Source organism: Anabrus simplex, chromosome 6 (assembly GCF_040414725.1).
Source record: "Anabrus simplex isolate iqAnaSimp1 chromosome 6, ASM4041472v1, whole genome shotgun sequence".
Classification (NCBI taxonomy): Eukaryota; Metazoa; Arthropoda; class Insecta; order Orthoptera; family Tettigoniidae; genus Anabrus; species Anabrus simplex.
In genome coordinates, this window is record NC_090270.1 from 216,343,659 (window position 1) to 216,361,809 (window position 18,151).

The 18,151-nt window shown below is 43.1% G+C and overlaps 1 protein-coding gene across 1 annotated transcript in view; it reads left to right on the plus strand.

Annotated features, from left to right (window-relative positions):
• Positions 1-18,151, plus strand: part of Hasp (Hig-anchoring scaffold protein) — a 1,448,565-nt gene that overhangs the window by 297,171 nt on the left and 1,133,243 nt on the right. The window lies entirely within an intron of this gene.

Sequence of the window (18,151 nt, forward strand, 5' to 3'; positions counted from 1 at the left end):
CTCGGTCACTTTCATATTGTCAAAGCGAAGGATGAGACTGAGACAGGTCAATGAAAGTAACAAATTTATTCTGACCCATAGCAGAAGACGCAGTGAACTGTAAAAACTAAGTCTTGCCAGCAAAGGCATATAACTTATTGACTACAAGAATCGGTAATATTGAGATAATCAGCTCCATATCTGAAGAAGGCAGAGAAAGGGGGAAAAGGGGGGAAAGAACAAGATAGAAAATTAAATTTTATAAGATCTCCTGATTCTGGAGAGTCGATAAGTAACAAGAGCTAACCAAAGAATATTGAAATAGCCTGGTGTAAAATGTTAGACTCAGCTAAGAGCTCAGTGGCTGGAGTAGAAGTTTGAGATGTCGTCAGCCTCGGTGAGAAATTGAGTTCCTATGCTTTCCACTTTAATGGTTGATGTACTTAGTATTTGTAAAGAAAGAGTACGAACAGAACAGTCAGGAAATGTACCGATTGGACGATTACTCCAAAATCAAGACCAGGGAAATAATAATAAAAGCTAAATGAAAATAACTTCAGATCACCTGTAACTACGAGAAAAGTTTGTGGAAGAAATATATTATTCTCACACTGTAGCCGACACGAATGAAGCTAGTTAAAGAAAGGTCAACATGCATATACTTTGTTAACAGTCTCAATAGCTAATTAAGAAATGCTGCCTGTAGCAGGGTTTGTAATATTTTTCCATAAACACCTGCTTTGGAATAATATAAGAATATTTTTCTTACAATTTGCCTTACGTCGCACCGACACATATAGATCTTATGGCGACCATAGGATAGGAAAGGTCTAGGACATGGAAGGAAGCGACCGTGGCCTTAATTAAGGTACAGTTCCAACAGCATTTGGCTGGTGTGAAAATGGGAAACCACAGGAAACCATCTTCAGGGCTGCCGACGGTGGGGTGCGAGCCCACTATCTGCGGAATGCAAGCTGATAGCTCCGTGACCCAAACCTCACAGCCACTTGCTCGGTATATAAGCCAAGATTTTGAATACTGACTGTGTAAGAGAAGAAATACGTAAATGTCAGATGTTAGGGCTAGTACATATCCCTCGCTTCTTGTCACACCTCATTTACTTCACAATATCTCAGTCTGAACTCAAAAAAGGTTTTAAATGCAATTAAAAATACTTACCTTGACAGACACAAGGAACTCAGCTTGCTAGTTGTTGGTGATATGTAACCTTCACACGTCACAAGGAAATAGCCGAAATAAAATCTGAGATCTTTGGCGTTTAACTTACCGAATGACACCAACGTTATTGGTAGATCTCGGATTTTAGACAAAAGCTTATCTTGTTCGTTCGTAATCTGTTTACCCTCCAGAGTCGGTTTTTCCTTCGGACTCAGCGAGGGATCCCACCTCTACCGCCTCAAGGGCAGTGTCCTGGAGAATCAGACTTTAGGTCGGGGATACAACTGGGGAGAATGGCCAGTACCTCGCCCAGGCGGCCTCACCTGCTATTCTGAACAGGGGCCTTGTGGAGGGATGGGACGATTGGATGGGACAAGCAAGGAAGAGGGAAGGAAGCGGCCGTGGCCTTAAGTTAGGTACCATCCCGGCATTTGCCTGGAGGAGATGTGGGAAACCACGTAAAACCACTTCCAGGATGGCTGAGGTGGGAATAGAACCCACCTCTACTCAGCTGACCTCCCGAGGCTGAGTGGACCCCGTTCCAGCCCTCGTACCACTTTTCAAATTTCGTGGCAGAGCCGGGAATCGAACCCGGACCTCTGGGGGTGGCAGCTAATCACGCTAACCACTACACCACCGAGGCGGATACTTATCTTGTTTCTTGTTGTATTTACACGTTTCATGATTTTATAAGGTTAAAACGGCGGTCCTATAGTCTCTAAAAGTACCTAAATTTACATTAGAACCTACCATTGCCCATATCCTATGTTTTATTCCTTAAATCGATTAAATTTCTTTTAATTTATTCCGAGAAACTAAAATATTTGCTGACTCGTTTTCAATATCTTGAACAACATTATTCTTGAAATAATCTTCAAGCAAAGTCTTAACAGCGAGAAAGTATAGTCCACACTCCCCGGAAGTTCTTCAGACTTCCCGCGGTAAACACGCCCGTATTCTGTACGTCACGAGGCGGGAGACAGTGTCCATTAACTTGCAGGAAACAAATCTCTCCATTTCATTCTGTGAGTCCATTTCAATTGTATGTATTATGTCGAAAGTGTCACCTTCCAAGTCGTAGGTTATCTCCGTACAGGCCATGAACGCCCTTGGAGGGGTGGAAGGTAAAGGCTACTACTATCCGTAAACTCGGGACTTGGTGGGGTAGAGTGGTTAGCTCTTCGTCCGGCCACCTTTGCCCCCAGGAATTAACCTGGTACTAATTTTTGTTGTAGGCTGAGTGAACCTCAGAGCCATGTGCACCTCCAGAAATGGAGATCTCGTTTCTTAAATTTTCGACTTCCTGACTGGGAATCGAACCCACGTCCTTCGGGGTAAAACGAGCACGCCTTTACCGCGTTGGCGAGGCACCTCCTTATAATTTACAAAATGCTTATTAAAATACTCAAAATTGAATCTGCCTAATATATATTTTAGAACTTATGTTTTTCATATTTGAAAGTCTATTTTAGGCAGCTACAATAAAATGTTAGTACCTAAAATCCGAGGTCTAGAACCCCTGTGGGTGGGGGTGGGGGTAGAATAACACCCACGGTATCCCCTGCTTGTCATAAGAATCTCAGGGGCTCTCAACTTGGGAACGTGGTTTGGCGACAACGGGGCCCTGAGCTGAGTGCTGCCATTGCCTCCACTTACTTGTGTCAGGCTCCTCACTTTAATCTAACCTATGCGATCTCCCCTGGTCAACTCTTGCCCTTTTCCCACCCCGACAGTATTCGGTTGCGAGGCCTGTGGTGTCTCATTATCACGCCCTTCGTGGCCATTGTCTTCCTTTGCCCGATACCTTCACTTTTCGAAATGTCGAACCCCTTCCAATTTTTCTCTCTTATTATTATATAGAGGATGGTTGCCTAGTTGTACTTCCTCTTAAATCAATAACCACCACCACCGCCTCCGAGGCCTAGTTATTAGTTTTCGTCCCAGTTAGGCCTACCACTTCTAAGCCTTTGAGAGTTTCCGACGTGCCTGGAATTTGGCCCAGCAGGGTTCCGTGTCGGTAGATTTATTGAAATGTAAAAACTATTCTATACCTCGATGTCTCTGAAAACCGTACGTAAATATTTTTCACACCAGGCAAATGCCGGGTCTGTATCTTAATGGAGGCCACGGCCGCTTCCTTCCACTTCCTAGGCCTTTCCTATCCCATCGTCGCCATAAGACCTACCTGTGTCGGTGCGACGTAAAGCAAATAGCAAATACATACATATATATATATATATTTGAGAGACGTAAAATAAGAAATATCCGATTCTGTGTGTAGTGGTTAGTGTGATTAGCTGCCACCCTGGGAGGTCCAGGTTCGATTCCCGTCTCTATCACGAAATTTGGAAAGTGGTACGAGGGGTGGAATGGCGTCCACTCAGCCTCGGGAGGTCAGCTGAGTAGGGGGGGGGGGAAGGGTGATTCCCACCTCAGCCATCCTCGAAGTGGTTTTCCGTGGTTTCCCATTTCCCCTCCAGGCAAATGCCGCGATGGTGCCTAACTTAAGGTCGCGGCCGCTTCCTTCCTTCCTTCCTTCCTCCTTCCTTCCTTCCTTCCTTCCTTCCTTCCTTCTTCCTTGCCTAACATACTTCTTCCCATCCTCCACAAGGCCCTTGTTCAGCATAGGAGGTGAGGCCGGCTAGGCAAGGTACTGTTCCTCCTTCCCAGTTGTATTTTTATCCTCCCGACCCAAAGTCTCACGCTCCAGGACACTGCCCTTGAGGCGGAGAGGTGGGGTCCCTCGCTGAGTTCGAGACATATACCAACACTGGAGGATAAACGGATTGAGAAAGAAGGAAAGAAAGAAAAAAGAATATAAGAAATAATTAAATCAAATTTCGATAAATATTGAATCTTAAAGACAATGACGATGGTCATGTCGATGATTGTGATGATAAAGGAAAGGGTAACATTGGTAACACAGTCGATTACTCTTGTCACCGGTATAAATTTTACCCACATCCCGCTGAGCACAAAGCTAGTGAGTGGCCTGTCCATTTTTCATGTACAGTACGCGCTAAATAATTTTGTGGGCACATATGCAGTGCGGGCTGGTTCGCGCCGCATGCCCGCATCAATTGAGTTATCACAGTGTCTACTGGCCCGCTGGATGACCTTCGGGCTCAATTGCCCGGAAAGTCCGGTGGCGGTAGTGCGGTAATGAATGTCGTGTCAATATGGCAGTCCATTGATAACCCCGCGACTGGGTGTGCTCAGATAACACACCAGCGGACCTCTCTCTCGCTCGGCAGAGTTCGGTTATTTCCGGATCAACTCGGTGCTGTATAGAACTATTGTAGTGGTCGACTTGATGATATATTTATTGCCATAGAGCATATGATTTGTAATCATGACTTCTACATTAACCATGGTGGGACTAAGCGGATATGTCCGCCTCTGTGGTGTAGTGGTTAGTGTGATTAGCTGCCACTCCCGGCGGCCCGGGTTCGATTCCTGGCTCTGCCACGAAATTTGAAAAGTGGTACGAGGGCTGGAACGGGGTCCACTCAGCCTCAACTGAGTAGAGGAGGGTTCGATTCCCATCTCAGCTATCCTGAAAGTGGTTTTCCGTAGTTTCCCACTTCTCCTCCAAGCAAATGCCGGGATGGTACCTAACTTCAGGCCACGGCCGATTCCTTCCCTCTTCCTTGTATATACCTTCCAATTTTCCCATCCCCCGCAAGGCGCCTGTTCAGCATAACAGGTGAGGCCGCCTGGGCGAGGTACTGGTCATCCTCCCCAGTTGTATCCCCAACCCAGAGTCTGAAGCTCCAGGACACTGCCCCTGAGGCGGTAGAGGTGTGATCCCTCGCTGAGTCCGAGGGTAAAACTGACCCTGGAGGGTAAACAGATAAAGAAGAAGAATGTGACCGGATATATTTTGAAATAAATCACAACCTTCACGACACGATATTTTTTGCTAGCTGCTTTACGTCGCACCGACACAGATAGGTCTTATGGCGACGATGGGACAGGGAAGGGCTAGGAGTGGGAAGGAAGCGGCCGTAGCCTTAATTAAGGTACAGCCCCAGCATTTGCCTGGTGTGAAAATGGGAAACCACGGACAACCATTTTCAGAGCTGCCGACAGTGGGGTTCGAACCTACTATCTCCCCAATATTGGATACTGGCCGCACTTAAGCGACTGCAGCTATCGAGCTCGGTACGATATTACTAGTTGGATTTTAATATATACATAACTCAGACTTCATAGGTGGGATGTTATCTAACAAAAAATATACGGGGCGAGGGGGGGGGCGGCTGTACAATGGTTCTGTAAGTTTAAAGATCATAGTGAATTGTTTCATCCCTCTATATCCACAGCCACCAAAATAAATAATACGCAGTTCTCTTCTAACACCATATGTGTTCTAATGGACGCTGATAACCCTGGTGTGTTGGGAACTCGTAGAATTAAATGAAAACCATCTTCGTGCAGACTATGAACGTTTTAGAAAGAGTAGAAGGTGAAGTCTTCTACTATCTTTTATCTTGACAGTAAGTGGGAGACTATGGTTATTTCTATTGGTGGTGATGGTGACTATTTTGAGGGGGAATATAGATTACCATCCCTTCTTAATTCTGATAATAATATTATATCATATTCAAGATAGGGCTAGAAAAATGGGAATGGCATTTCAACTGACGAGGAACACCTACAACACAAGATTTCTATCGCATGGGGCTAAACTAAGCCACGCAGACACTGTTCTTAAATCTGAGCGCCTGTATGCAGCAAAAACACTGGATATGATTGGAAAAGGTGGTCTTGAAGATATCCGGAAGAGAGAAGGAAAAAGGGTCTCAACAATTCTAGGCCCAAATGTGAAAAATGGGGTGAGGAGACTCAAATCTAACAAAGTATTGTTTCAAACGACTTTATTTTTTTTACAAGTTGCTTTACGTCGTACCGGCACAGATAGGTCTTATGGCGACGGGAGAACAGCAAAGGGCTAGCAGTGGGAAGGAAGCGCAAAATCATGTTCATGACTGCCGACAGTGGAGTTCGAACTCACTATCTCCGGTACACTGAATACTGGCTGTACTTAAGCGACTGTAGCTATCGAGGTCGGTTGTCAAAGAACAGAAGGAGTGGTTGAATTGATGAGGAAGAGAAAGTTACAGTTCTATAGACACTTGTTGAGGATAGACAATAACAGACTGACGAGGAGAACATTCGAATTCTTAAGGAAGAGGAAACAGAACTGAAATGGTTTCGAGAACTGTGCTTGTACTTGACTAATGTGCGGGTTACGGAAGAGGATGTCTACTTTTTTATCTGTTTAGCCTCCACGGTTGGTTTCGCCCTCGGACTCAGCGAGGGATCTCACCTCTACCTCCTCAAAGGCAATGTCATGGAGCTGCAGACTCTGGGTCAGGGGATAGAATTGGGGAGTAGAACGAGTACCTCGCCTAGGTGGCCTCATCTGCTATGCTGAACAGGGCTCTTGGTGGAGGATGGGAAGATTGGAAGGGATAGACAAGTAAGAGGGAAGGAAGCGGCCGTGGCTTTAAGTTGAGTACCATCCCTGCATTCGCCTGGAGGTGAACTGGGAAGCCACGGCAAATCACTTCCAGGTTGGCTGAGGTGGGAATCGAACACACCTATACTCAGTTGACCACCCGAGGCTGAGTGGACCCCGTTCCAGCCCTCGTACCACTTTTCAAATTTTGTGGCAGAGCCGGGAATGGAACCCAGGCCTCCGGTGGTGGCAGCTAATCACACTAACCGCTACACCACAGAAGAGTATGTAATGGACATAAATGCATTTAGACAACTCGTCAAAAAGTTTCGTAGTTTCCAGGAGACTGGGAAGACACTAGAAAAGGGAGATCTTATGTAGAAGAACAGAAGAAGGAAGTAGGAGAAAGGATCAAAATATACTGTACTGGCAGAGAGTAAAGACAGAGAAGGCTAGAAGTAATGCAAGGATTGTCAAACGTGGTCCGCAGACGGCCGAAACGAAAGCAAAAATAAATAAATAAATAAAAATAAATAAATAAATAAATAAATAAATAAATAAATAAATAAATAAATAAATAAATAAATAAATAAATAAATAAATAAATAAATAAATAAATAAATAAATAAATAAATAAATAAATAAATAAATATGTGACACAAAATAAATAATAGATTGGGTCATGGTCCGCCTCTGTGGTATAGTGGTTAGTGTGATTAGCTGCCACCCCCGGAGGCCCGGGTTCGATTCCCGGCTCTGCCACGAAATTTGAAAAGTGGTACGAGGGCTGGAACGGGGTCCACTCAGCCTCGAGAGGTCAACTGAGTAGAGGTGGGTTCTATTCCCACCTGAGCCATCCTGGAAGTGGTTTTCCGTGGTTTCCCACTTCACCTCCAGGCAACTGCAGGGATGGTACTCAACTTAAAGCCATGGCCGCTTCCTTCCCTCTTCCTTGTCTATCCCTTCCAATCTTCCCATCCTCCACCAAGAGCCCTGTTCAGCATAGCAGGTGAGACCGCCTGGGCGAGGTAGTGGTCATCCTCCCCAGTTGTATCCCCGATCCAATGTCTCCCGCTCCAGGACAGTGCCGTTAAGGCAGTAGAGATAGGATCCCTCGCTGAGTCCGAGGGAAATATCAACCCTGGAGGGTAAACGGATTAAGAAAGAAAGAAAGAAAGAAAGAAAGAAAGAAAGAAAGAAAGAAAGAAAGAAAGAAAGAAAGATTGGGTCATGTAATTGGGAGTTTGTAGTCGGGAAGTTGTGGGTTCTAACCCCACTCGTCAGCAGCCTTGTATATAGTTTTCCGTGGTTTCTCATTTTCACACTAGGCAAATGCTGGGATATTACGTTATTTAAAATCACGGTAACTTTTCTCCTATTCTTAGCCGTTTCCTGTCCCACTGTTGCCGTAAGACCTGCCTGTGTCAGTGCGACGTAAATCAAATAATAATAATAATAATAATAATAATAATAATAATAATAATAATAATAATAATAATAATAATAATAATAATAATAATAATAATAATAATAATAATAATAATAATAATTGTATGAGGCGCGCGGCTGTAAGCTTGCATCCGGGAGATAGTAGGTTCGAATCCCACTATCGGCAGCCCTGAAAATGGTTTTCCGTGGTTTCCCATTTTCACACCAAGCAAATGCTGGGGCTGTACCTTAATGAAGGCCACGGCCGCTTCCTTCCAACTCCTAGGCCTTTCCTATCCCATCGTCGCCATAAGACCTATCTGTGTCGGTGCGACGTAAAGCCCCTAGCAAAAAAAAAATAATTGTACCGGTTGGTACACCTATACGCCGCACATTTGAATTTTCCGCCTTAAATTACTCCTCTACAGCTGAAACTCTGAACTTTAAAACTGAATTAATTCAGCCGTTTATATGAAGATGTCACTGTGTTAATTTCGAATTGCTTTTGTTTACTAATTTTCAAGAAGTGTGGACATTCTCTCACAGATGTCTCTACCAAAAACTATGATCATGCACCCTGGTGCGAAGTGATGGAACTTTTCTTGAAGATACTTTATACTCATAAGTTTTCCTATAACTAAATTTCGATCTTTCATTTGTAGGTTGGCAATATAAATCTTTCTTTCCGCCAGTTTTGAACTTAGCCAATCCCGAATTTCTTTAATTAATTTTGGACCAATAGTGTCCTTCTTCCTCAATTTTTGATCTGTAACCTTTGGGGAACCAATAAACGCCTGTGGGTGTGTCTTAATTATTCATGAAAGGTCTCGAATCTTCCATGAGGGTTTAAAAACTGCTGATTTTCATGGCTCGTCGCCACTTCAACAACATCTTGCTTAGTGTAGAGAAGTATAGCAGGGGGCGGGTTGCGCCTCTTCCTTCGAGCAGCAGCTCTTCAGCAAAGGTAATGGCCTCTTAACATCTTTATTTCTTTCTTGGTCAGCAGTTTAACCTCCGGGGAAGATTCGAAACCTTTTCAAAGTATCCTAGCTGTTCAAAAATGTAACTTAGTGCCAGCTTATGTAAACATTTTCTTATTACTTTAACTGTAAATCGGGGATAGAGAGTGCCTTACCCTCTCGAGCTCCCCTTCAATTTGGATTTGAGGTGACTACGTTTTCATTACCGATTTTCTTCTCTTCATTAATGTGTTAAATTATTTTTCTTATACGAGTCATCTCTATAGTATGGGAATAGCCCCTGTGTATCGGCTTAACGCCACTTAGGTGTTAACAAGCTTTCATGTAGGAGTGCAAGTACACGCCTCCATTCATCTTGATTCTTTTTTGGGGCCATTTAATTAATCTGTTCCTTTTCCACAAAGGCCCAGTAGATTGGGTACTAGGTATCCCTGTTTCTTGATAGGTGTGCCTTGAGGGCAGTTGATAGTAATGTTGGTTGTTGCCTTTGATAGGCTTGAAAGATTGAGAGCGGTCAGCTCTTTCTGGTATTTTGAAAAGTGCCTCTAGGAGGCTTGATATTACTAGGCGGGAGCAAGTGCTCCATGTAATTAGGGGTTTTCTGCCCTTTGGTATTTTGTGGTTGTGAGCTGAGAGCTCAAGGATTGTCAAATTGGGACTCGAAGCCCAGGATTTGTAAAGATACCTTAACTTGTGTTTTCGCTTGTAAAATTATTATTGTACCTGAATATTCATTGTTATTTGACTTAGTGAAAAATTGTTAAATCTTGTTATCTGTTGAAAATATAACCTTTATTTAAATTTTAAATTCCCATTCCAGCCCGCACCTTCTTTCACCTCTGCTGATCCACCAAAACACGGTAACAATAATAATAATAATAATAATAATAATAATAATAATAATAATAATAATAATAATAATAATAATAATAATAATAATAATAATTCGGACATCAGTTTTTTTTCATTTTTCTTTTAAGGTTCCTTTCATTTCTATTTTGGTATTTACGAAAGTGCTTACTTTTTCCTGGTACTAACTTACACTAAAGTATACTTATGTAAGAGCTAAATTTAAACTGTTCTGTGATTTAAATTGTGATACAATCGTAGTCACTATTAAGCCCGGAGGAACTAAGTTAATTTTAAACTATTCCGCCTTTTATTAACTGAACTCTCTTATTAAAAATGTGCGTTTGGGGTAATTTGAAAGTAGACCAATCCAACCTGCCATCATTTATGGGGAGGAAGTCAACAGGAACTCATAAAATTAAACGAAGTGTGACGGGCGACTGAGTGCTTTTGTGATTTAAACGTGTGAGAGTGGATGAAGGTGAATAATCCCATGGAAACGGGAAGCATGCCCGCTACATTCCACTAGTGGCCGATATTCAAATGGCGCGTCTTCCTGTCAGCTTCAGTGACATCACATCGCAACTTACCTAAATGGATATAGTGTAAGATCAACCTGTAGCAAATATCAGCAAAGAGTTTTAACTGAAAAGTCCCGAAACTGAGGTTGAAGATATCGCGGTTTAACAGCTGCAGTGGACTTCCCTTTCAGCTTGGTGACTGCAGACGGTGAGGCGGAGGTTTGCTGTTCGCTCTTCGGGGGTGAGATGACGAAGAACTGACGAATACACGAAGCTTGTGTGTCGTGTGCGCATAATCTATAGCACACCATCTGGCCCTTACAGGAGCCGCACAAATCGATTGATATAACAGTCCTGGTTTTTTCCCCACATATTCCAATGTAGATTTCAAATATTTTCAGTTAAAACTCGCAAACAATTTTTAGTAGATTACCATTTCGTGGTACGTAGATTATATAAGAGAAATTTCAGGTAAGTTGCGATGTGAGCTCAATGAACCATCCCTCGTTAGTCCCCGAGTATAAACACGGCCGGAAGGAATGTGTGCATTGCAAAACAGATTTCTTGGTTAGTTAACACATGAAGGTGGATCTAAAGAGTGTACTGGTATGTTCCTAGACCGAGTTTAAATAACAACAGTCACTACAAATTACTCAAAACACTGCTTGTCACTTTTCGAACACCAGAGAACTATTATCGCCAAAGTTCGAATTGGACAAAAGAATGAAAAAGTAAGAAGATAAATATTACTTTTATTATGATAGACTAAAATACGGGACGATATATTAGAAGTTTGACGTTGATTCCTCCGAACAAGAGTTCGGTCAGTTTTATGTTTTGGTTTCTTATTCAGGAAGTATACTTAGGTCGGCTCCATAACGCAAGAGTCAGCGTTGAGCCCTTCGGTTTAGAAGGCTCTCATTTCGTGTCCCGATCGGATCTGACATTTTTACTGCGTATAGTTAAGTAATTTGGTTGACACAGGATACAGAAGTAGTGTGCACTGTCTTGAAACTTCTCATGAGGCTAATATTTTGAGTATTGACCATCAGCACTGGAGATTATTACTACTTTTTACAATGTTTGCCTTACGTCGCGCTGACACAGATAGGTACTATGGCTACAATGGGATTGGAAAGACCAAGGAGTGGGAAGGAATCGGCTGTGACCTTAATTAAGGTACAGAGTGGTATGAAAATGGGAAACCACGGAAACCCATTTTCAGGGCTGTCGATAGTGGGGTTCGAACCCACTATCTCCCGAATGCAAGCTGATAGCTACGTGACTCAAACCACACAGCTACTTGCTCGGTCAGAAGTGGAGATTTAAAAGTCACAGACAACTACAAATATCACAGACAGTTTTTTATTTAGAAAGACATCGGTTCACTTACTGTGAATGACCATAATGATCCTGAATTCCTTGGTCAACTCTTGATCTTTTACGATTGTGAAGGTCCCTTCATGGCCTTTCTCAGTTTCTCGTCTGATTATTATTAAGGGAGAATGGTTGTTCTTATATCATTACTACCATCGGCAGCGGATGTTCTTACATGAATGGAGGATGGTGGGGAATACAGAGCGAGTCCTTGACTATACATTTTATTTTATACACTGTATTATGCTAAATCTTAAAACTTTGAGGATATCCCACGTACATTTCGTCAAATTATCTCTACATCCATATGACCAGCCCCTCACAGAGGAATTATTTTATTCTGAAATGCATTCAAAATAAGCAAATTAAACTGAAATGTTGAATTAGTTATTAATTAGTAGAGCCCGGATTTTTATGCATAGGTTAGAATGCAAAGTTTTTGAAGCGAGTAGCAAGTATAGTCTACCTTCACAACGATTATGCTGTGGAGTTTGCATAAACAGTAGGGGCACGGTCCATCAGAACTCCTATAATTTATGTTACTCTTGCTGCATTATGGAAGAGTGGGTGGCCGATACTTCCTATTAACCGAATTTAGTTTGCAAACTAACCTGTTACGGCATGAAAATCCGGGCTTTGTTAATTACCAAGTTCTCTCCCGGGGTATGTGTAGGTAATTATGAAGCTAGCAAGATTAAGAGTTTAACATGGAATACGAATTATAAGTATATTTACTTATTTTTGTGGAAAATAATTCGTGTTTTGACCAAGTTGGGAGCCGCATTAACCTTGGTGAGAAGCTGGCAATTATGCTACCAAGTCATATACACTCAACTATAGATGAGATGATGATAACAGCCGTCACCAGGCCTTTTCTTTCTCACATCATTTTATACTTGCTACAGAGATAGCTTGTTATATTACATATTTATAAGCCGAAAGTAATCTTTGCACACAATGTGAACGTTTTTCCAGTCTGCATTGGGACCGTGTGATTCATGGTGAAAGACACATGAATTCTTTAAAGAACAGTGTTCTATTTTGTTAGGTTTGTGGGAGGACTCGAGTCAGGAGCAAATAAAGACCATTTGTTCTTGGGCAATGTGGCAGGGCAGTGGAACAAATTGTACAGCAGAGGCTACTGATGGATAGTTCCCTGGAGCCCACCTCCGTAACGCAGTCGGAACATTGGAGAATGCCCATGTGGAGGTGCAACACGGACTATGTTAGTAATGTAATCTTGGAAGTTTCTAGAGGTCTGCTGAGCTCTACGAGCTTCTGCAATCACGTCTGTCGGTCACACAGCCAAGACTCACATGGGCAGGTCACCGCTCGAAACAGGAATTAACTGTTTGCAAACAGTACAAAACTCAGAGTATAACTAGTCCATATGATACTTATTACAGTAGAATTTCTATTCTATTCAGCTCAAAAACTCTTTACTTCTGCCATTCAAAGTTGTATGCAACATTTCTCTACATTCTTTCCTTCTGTTAAGGAATTCAGTTAATTTTCTCCACCATTCTTCCTATACGCCTTCAATGCTTTCATTACTCCGTACTTTTTATGCCTTCATTCATCATTGTACCATCCCTTACCCTCTTCCTCTCCTTTACCCGCATATTCTCCCGCGCCATGTTTATAGCGAATTCTATTAGTTTTACTGCTTCACCCGTTTCGTTTTTCTCGATAATTGAGTCTATTCAAACTTTCACTATCTGACATCTTTAACCTTTATAATAACTCTTTCCTTAGCTTCTCTCTCCGCCTACTTATTGCAATAAACATACAGAATATTTCAAAACTGGTGTGCATATCCTGTGCGTTAATAAATTTAATATAAAGGTCTTTGGGATAAATTTTCAACCTTATAAATTTTACTGACGTAATGTAGTAACATTGTTCAAATTAGGAAACTTAGGACAATGTCCCTCAAAAACTAAGTGCGCCCTTCAGCATCAATAGACCTACAGCGTCAGCTTCTTGTTTACTTGCACCAAAATGAGCAAAACACTCACAGAAGAATATAATAATTGTCCCCTGCATCGCACCAGAAAGCCCTATAACGGTAACGACTTTAAGATTGTACATTTAAAAATATATATGGTGCGTTGTATCTTTGTTTGCTCAATTATCAATGGCTGGTACGAGGGTCGAGTCATAAGTATTGGCAACTATTATTTTTCTCGCGAACAGGAGACAACACAGAAAATCTAAGGTATGCATTTGGAAATATAGGGCATGCAATTATTGCATAGTGCTTGAAGAGAAATTCCTGACTTCAGGAGATTCTCGTAGGAAAGCGACATAACTCCGGCCATTGGTAAACATTGTTTTATTATGGTACAGACAGCAAATACACAAGACCACATAGAAAGGGCAGGTCTCTACTGGTTACAAACCTTCGAAATAATCACCCAACGTTTCCACTGTGCGTTGCCAGCGGTGGGGCTGGCGCTGAATACCATTCGCTGCATGTGTATCGCTAACGTGTGACACCTCTCTCCTAAATGCAATAATGCTATTCAACATGGATTGTTCTTCTTGCTGAAGCCTCTCCAGATTGATCCGACATGTTTCGTAATGAGTCCACTTCTGTGCCTCAGTTAAGTGACGTGGCACCCAAAGTTTACGCATGTTGTAGGTCCTTGCGCAAATGCTCCGTTGTCGCTGGTATTGCTGTATGTTCTTGCAATTCCGCTAGAGTCCAGCGTCTGTCCTCATGTAAACACTAATCGATCACCATTATCCATACATCTTTGTCCATGGATACTGGACGGCCTGGGCGAGGCGAATCGGCAGGTGATACTCTACTCCGTTTGAACGTCTTCAACCATCTCGCCACTGTTCTATAGGGCATGGCATGCACACCTAATGCTTCCCGCAGCTCTGCATGGCATTGGCGTGCATTTCTGCCGTGGAGAACTGCTATTTTATTATACGATCGTTGCTCCTGCTTGTTGACTTTCATTTTATGATGCTCTCACTCACACACTGAACTTGGTGGGCATGCTGAGACCCACACTGTTGTTTACAAACACCATCTAGTGGCATCATACGCAAGACCATACCGTATGTTTCCAGATGCATATTTTAGACTTTCCGTGTTGTCCCCTGTTCGCGAGGAAAAAAATAGTTGCAATGACTTATGGCTCGACCTACGTATTTATCAGTATCGAATCGAACTGTGGAATCAGTAATGAAGTCTGATCTCGTTTTCTTACCGATGGCCAATATGTTAGCGCTACGAGAATTTTCATTTGTTGCAATGCAGAGGACGTTCTCGTAGACCTCAAAATTGTTGTTGATGGCTAGCACTGACGCTAATCTTGTTTCTGATCAGACAAAACCTCGTATTCCTTCCATACTGGTAGCTACCAATTAGTGATACTATAGAAATAATAATCGAAATTCAAAAAAACCCATTATATTGGTTATCCCTTCACATAATCGTTAATTTTTTCCTTATGAAGATAATCCTCCGCCACGTTTGCCCAGTTATTGTCTCTGTGTTTTCGACCACACTTTCTCCCGAGCACATTTGGGCTGCACTGATAATACTCCTATACGGACATACTATTGCTAGAATGAAGATGAATTTGCTTGTAAATCGGATTTAATTTTCCAAGAATCCTTTTCACCACTTGTACTTGGAACAATTGAATTCTCCAATCTTTGCGGCTGGTGCACATGAATACATCACAAAACTCATTTCTTTCCCATACATGGGTATTCAACGTACCACTTTATTTTTCACTTCAGTGTTGCCCGCCGCCGGCCCCGTGGTGTAGGGGTAGCATGCCTGCCTCTTACCTGGAGGCCCCGAATTCGATTCCCGGCCAGGACAGGGATTTTTACCTGGATCTGAGGGCTAGTTCGAGGTCCACTTAGCCTACGTGATTAGAATTGAGGAGCTATCTGACGGTGAGATAACGGCCTCGGTCTAGAAAGCCACGAATAACGGCCGAGAGGATTCGTCGTGCTGACCACACGACGCCTCGTAATCTGCAGGCCTTCGGGATGAGTAGCGATCGCTTGGTAGGCCAAGGCCCTTCAAGGGCTGTAGTGCCATGGGGTTTGGTGTTGCCCACCTTGTAGCCATGATGGTTAATGTATCAAGTATTTCTGGTCTAACACCATAGTTAGCTGATTCCAGTTCCAGTGGTTCTCACCATCAGAATGTTGGCGGCAGTGTAGCAGAAATGGCGGTATACAATTTGTAACCACTAGATTACGTGCGAAAGCCTGGGTTCGCTTCCAAACATTACTGCAGTGCTCATAATATGGAGTTAGACTATTTGACACTATTGATAGTTATGGATACGTTAATAATAATATAATAATAATAATAATAATAATAATTTTGTGTGAGTATTTCTAGCCGAGTGCAGCCCTTGTAAGGGTCCCTCTGATGAGGGCGGGCGGCATCTGCCACGTGTAGGTAACTGCGTCTTATTTTGGTGGAGGATGGTGTTATGTGTGGTGTGTGAATTGCAGGGATGTTGGGGACAGCACAAACACCCAGCCTCCGGGCCATTGGAATTAACCAATGAAGGTTAAAATCCTCGACCTGTCCGGGAATCGACCCCGGGACCCTCTGGACCAAAAGCCAGCACGCTAACAATTTAGTCATGGAGCCAGGCATGGAAACGTTAAGCATTCAGCTGACCCCTTGGTTTTATTGGACAGGAGTAGGCTATGTGCCGACGCCGGGTTTCAGACTCTTCCTATCTCCTTACCATCATCATCATCACACCTAGACACACAGGTCATCCTTCGACGTCAGCTAGAAAGCCTACATCAGGCTTTCTCAGGGATCAAACAACATGGTCTCAGTCATCAAACGGTGTGCTACATACTTGCTTCTCGTTGGGTTCCACATCAGCTCACCGACGTACAGAAATGGCACCGGTATGCACTGGCTGGCATCCACCTCGACAGATACCGCAAGGGAGACACACTTCTGCAGCATATTGTCGCCATTAATGAGACGTTGGCACAAGGCTATGAGCATGAATTAAAGCATCAATCAAATGAAAAGCGTGAGCCAGGTTCGCCACATCCACAGAAATTTCGACAGGAACCCAGTCGGGTAGAGCTTATGCTGATTGTGGCATACGACTACGCATGCTGTGCCTGAGTGACAAACCGTCTACAGTGATTACCATCGCCGATTTCTTGAGAAACATATTGGTCTGACTATGCGATGCAAATGTCCACGTTTATTTCGAGACGATCGCTCTATCGTGTTGCTTGACAGTCCACATTGTCATGTCACAAACAATGTCAAGCTCTTATTGTAACGGTGGCACTGGGAGATCTTGGAGCACCCTCCGTACTCACCAGACATGAGTCCTTGTGACTTCGACCTGGTTTTCAAGACGAAGGAACCCCTCGGAGGCCGCTAATTTCCTGACGTGGCACCTGTATTCTGTGCAGTAAGGCGGTCCGTCGTTGTCGTCAGCAGAGAACGCCTTGCCAAACGGTCCCCAACGGCTTCCCGACATGGAAAAATGTAACAGACTTTGCGGATGACTGGAGAGAATGAAAGTAATGCAATTGTACTTGTTAGCTAATTAAACATTGCCTTCTATCAATAATGCCACTAGTTTTCCCATTTTCACACTAGGAAAATACTGGGGCTGTACTTAATTAAAGCCACGGCTGCTTCCTTCTCCACTTCTAGCGCATTCCTGTCCCATCGTCGCCATAAGAACTGTCTGTGCCAATGCGCCGTAAAGCCTATTGTAAAAAAAAATATTTCCTTCTTGTTCCTTCAGTGCTTTGGCAATGACGGTCTCTTAGCTAAGTATCATACAATGATCTGTTCTACACTCTGGCCAAACAAGGTGCACTTATTCCTTCCATTACGCCTCCCTGCTCTGATTTTTACGTAAATAGCAGATGGAAAACACATTGAACGGACAGCTCTGTGGAACGGGACTATTCAATACAGATCATTACTATACCTCCATTCATCCAGTTTTCCCACACAAGCCATGATATCAAGACGCCAGATGGGCAAGAGGGCAATTATCCACCATCATAAGGATGAGATTAACCATGCTTGAATCAGCACAATGCCCGTGTAGTGCAAGAAATACAGGAGATGTGAACCACCTCATCTACTGAGTGCAGTAGAACTATATCTCGTCGCATAGAAATTGTTCGTCACCCTTGTTCACCTTCGGGCTCCCTTTCAAACACATATCCAGCTGTTACTGGCAACCAGATATCTCCTTGTGTACAGTAAAAAGCAAAGTCACCTGCGTACAGGCCATGAAGGCCCTTGGAGGGGTGGAAAGTAAAGGCTTCCACTATCCGCAACCTCAGCACTTGATGGGGTAGAGTGGTTAGCTCTACGCCCAAAAAAG